Genomic DNA, 4394 nt, shown 5'->3' on the forward strand with positions numbered 1-4394 from the left:
CTTGCAAATCCCGGAGAGCCAGGCATGTTGTACTTCCAGGTGAATCTCTTACAGAATTAGAGAATCCTAGGCTTGGAAGAGACCCCAAGAGTCATCCAGTTGAACCCCCTGCCATGCTGGAATACACAATCCAATCCAAGCACTCCTGACACTCGCCTACACACTCCCCTGGGGTTCTTGCAAATCCTGGAGAGCCAGACATGTTGTACTGCCAAGTGAATTTGTACAGATCTATTACTTAGAATCAGAGAATTCTAGAGTAGAAAGAGACCGCAAAGGTCATCCAACCGAACCCCTGCTGTCCTGAAACACACAATTAAAGCACTTCCAACACACACACACACACACACACACACACACACACCACACACTCCCTTCTTGCAAAACCTTGAGCGCTGTGGATTGTACTGCCAGGTGAATTTGGCACAGCATCTATTCCATACAGACTCAGAGAATCCTAGTGATGGAAGCGACCCCAAGGGTCATCCAGTCGAACCCATGCCATGCTAGAATACACAACCCAAGCACTCCCAACATACCCTCCCACATACTCCCCCTGGAGAATAAAGAAGACCCAGATGTGAAGTCTAAGAACAATACACAGATTAACATAGGAATCACTCCTCCTTACCCAGGATCACACAGTGCATGTGTGTGTGTGTGTGTATACACACACACACACATACATACATACACCCACTCTTCCAGGTCAGCATTCTCTGAAGATGTCAGCCACAGATGCCGGAGAAACATCAGGAATAAACATCAGGAATAAAGGAATTTGGCACAGTATCTATTCCTTAGAATCATAGAATCACAGAATCCCAGAGTTGGAAGAGACCCCAAGGGTCATCCAGACCAACCCGCCGGTGTGCCGGAATACACAATCGAAGCACTCCTGACACACCCTCCCACACACTTGCCTTGGAGTTCTTACAAGTCCTGGAGAGCTGCGGAAAGCCAGGGACATTGTACTGCCAGGTGAACTTGGCACAGCATCTATTCCTTCAAGAATCAAAGAATCTTAGAGTTGGAAGAGACCTCAAAGGTCATCCAGTCCTACCCCATTTTGCCATGCATGAATATACAACTGAAGGACTCCCCACAGATGGCCACACAGTCTATGTTTAAAAACCTCCAAAGAAGGAGACCCCACTATTCTCTGAGGCTGTCAAACAGCTCCTACGGTCATGAAGTTCTTCCTCATGTTGCGGTGGAATCTTTTTTCCTCTAGTTCGAATCCATTGCTCCTTGTCCTAGTCTCTGGAGCTGCAGAAAACAAACTTGCTCCATCCTCAATATGATATCTCTTCTAATATTTAAAAATGGTTATCATGTCCCCTTTTAACCTTCTCTTCCTCAGGCTAAACACACCCAGTTCTTTAAGCCATGGTTTCCAGACCGTTCACCATTTTAGTTGCCCTCCTCTGGACATGCTCCAGTTTCTCAATATCCTTTTTGAACTGCGATGCCCAGAACTGGACACAGTATTCCAGGGGAGGACTGACCAAAGCAAAATTGAGCAGTGCTATTACTGTACTTCCCTTGATCTAGAGACTACACTGCTACTGATGCAACCCAGAATTGCATTGACATTTTTAGCTGCTGCCTCTGTTGAATTTCTTCCCACTACTCTCCTCAGTGGTCAGAATGCAAAATTTGGAAATGTTTCTCTGTTGGAGTACAATTCTCAGAGGATATTCTAGCTAGTATTTTTCAGGGTCCAATGCTGCCATTGACTATAAAGGGATGCTGGACTCCATCAACAAAAAGGGCTGGGATGCTTAGTCAGCTGTGTAGCATCTGATGCTTCTTTGGCCAACAACAAATTTGTCACCAATCAATGCTGATACAGCAGCAATGTTCAGCACCAAAAGAACCCTTCCCAGAGGCCAGGAACTACACCTAGATCCAAAGCAAGATACAGTGGACCCTTGTTATACACTGAGGTTTGGTTCCAAGATCCCCCGCCGTGTATAACAAAATCTGTTTATGCTCAAGTCCCATTAAATATAATGATATAGCAAAATGGTGTCCCTTATAAAAAATGTAAAATCAAGGTTTGATATTTGAAATTTATACTTTTTTTGAACATTTTCAAACCGTGGATGCTTGAATCTGTGTATAAAAAATCTGTGTATAAGAAGGGCCGACTGTACTTGCAGCTGTAAATAAGGAGAAGCTAGAGATCAGGTACTATGCGTGAGATGCTAGTCCGAACTGTGACCTGAGTGCTCTCTCCAGGATGGTGGAGGTAGAGCATCGTAACAAGAAAAAGACCTACAGTAAGCTGTAGATGGAAACAACGGTGCAGTAAAAATTATGCTGCTCTAAAATGTAACGTGGAGGGGTGCGTGCTTCCGAGGCTGCATCCGCACTGCAGAATTAATGCAGTTTGATACCACTTTAAATGCCATGGCTCCATGCTATGGAGTTATGGGAATTTATAGTTTGTTGTGGGCACCAGAGCTCTCTGAAACAGAAGGCCAAATATCTCAATCCCAGAATTCCATAGCACTGAGCCATGGCAGTTAAAATCGTGTCAAACGGCATTATTTCTTCAGTGCAGATATAGCCTAGGACCTAGGATCAACCTGAGGAGAGACTTCAATGAGTCCTTGGGGTGCAAATAAAATCTCCCTTGAGGATTTCATAAAGCCACTGCAGTTTTCTAAGAGACTCACTCACTTCCCTCCTGTCCCCCATTAACAAAATTCAATTTATTTTATTTATATGTTGCCTTTCTCTCAACTTGGGTCCAAGGCAGGCGAGAACAAGGTTAAAAAAAGACACAACTAAAAACCCAATGGTTAAAATCAATTAGCATTCATGTTAAAGCACCAATAATTTAAAACAGCATAAGATCCCTTAAAAATCATAACAGTGAAGATTAAAAAATACATATTAAAAACCCTTCTGCACAGCCAGGTGATGAACAAATGCCTTTTTAAACCAAAAGGTCTTTTTTAAAGTTAAAAACAACCTGCCGGCGATAAAGATAATTTGTTTGTGTGTTTCATATTCTGTATTTCACATTTCCATTTGTGCATTTCGTATTCTGTATTTGTGTGTGTGTGTATATTTGCACACCAGGTGTAGAATGCACCATCCTGCTCCCATTTTTAAATGTAAAAAATCCTATTTTTATGCATTTAAATCACTGAGATTAAAAACCAGGAGGGATACAAGATCATTTCTAGGAAGAGGAACCCAGCAATCCATAATCCTTTCCCTTCTTTTGTGAAAAGTCTTTTAAGCAGCTTCTCTCTGCTTTCGCCTCCAATTCCTTCCCTATGATGACCAGCACAACAAACCTTATGATGTAGGCCTTATGACATTCCCTTTTTGCAATGAGCTAGGATTTGGGTTTTACAAAACAGGGATGGCTTGTACCCTTGGACCTCATGTGGCCCAAGGCTGCTTCTGTGGCCTTTGACTTCTTGGGGCCATACTTTCCCTGGTCCAAAAGAGGTGAATTGCTTCTCCTTTTAGGTTGCAAGGTCCCACCTCTGCAGTGTTTAACAGATACCTGCATGTTAGGGAAGGGGTTGGTTTATCAGTATTTTTGGCACTGGTGCAATTGCTCACCCGTGAAATAAATGGAATAATAAGCTCTATTTCGCTATGCTAGCCAGGTAGTTTGAGTGTTGGACAATGACACTGGAGACCAGGGTTTGGATCCCTAAGACACACAACAGCAGCAACAACAACGATACCTTTGTTGGGCCAACCAAAATGCACAATATACATGTTGCAAGCTTTTGAAGCTTCACTGGCTTCCTCATTGGAAGTTTGGAAATGGATCCTATCTGCACGGGTCAAATCAACTGGCACAAAGAGCCCGTTTGCTCCAGATCTTCCTGGCAGATCCAGTGCCCTCCGTTCTGACATTGGACAGCTGTTCAGCATGGTCCTGCTGTGCCACTTGGTGCATCTGCATGGCTCATTCACTAGAGCTCTCTGGCAGAGAAGGCTAAATAGCTCACAAAACTACAAACCCCAGAATTCCACAGCTCAATGCTGTGGCATTCTGGGATTTGTAGTTTCATGAGGTAGCCATCCTTCTCTGCCAGAGAGCTCTGGTGCTCCAACAAGCTACAGATCCCAGGCTTAAATAAGATGGAGCCATGGCAGTGAAAGTGGCATCAAACTGCATTCATTCTGCAGTGCAGATCCAGCCACAGATGCCTTAGCAGTGCCTGGATGTGGCCCAGATGCCTCCAAATAAGCCTCCTGTGTCAATGAAACTTTGGAAAAGACATGTTGTTGTTGATATTGTTAAAGTTTATTCATAAGGCGCCATATGTTTACACGGTGCTTTGCATAATAAACAACCAAAATACAGATAAAAGTCTGCCTAAAAGTGAAAAGCAGGAAATAATAAAATTAACAAC

General features: G+C 43.4%; 1 protein-coding gene across 1 annotated transcript in view; it reads left to right on the plus strand.

Moving 5' to 3' along the window:
- The window catches only part of ARMC9 (armadillo repeat containing 9), a 1183007-nt gene that overhangs the window by 226586 nt on the left and 952027 nt on the right, over window positions 1-4394 (plus strand). The gene's annotated exons all lie outside the window — the stretch shown is intronic.

The sequence above is a fragment of the Sceloporus undulatus genome, chromosome 3 (assembly GCF_019175285.1).
Source record: "Sceloporus undulatus isolate JIND9_A2432 ecotype Alabama chromosome 3, SceUnd_v1.1, whole genome shotgun sequence".
Classification (NCBI taxonomy): domain Eukaryota; kingdom Metazoa; phylum Chordata; class Lepidosauria; order Squamata; family Phrynosomatidae; genus Sceloporus; species Sceloporus undulatus.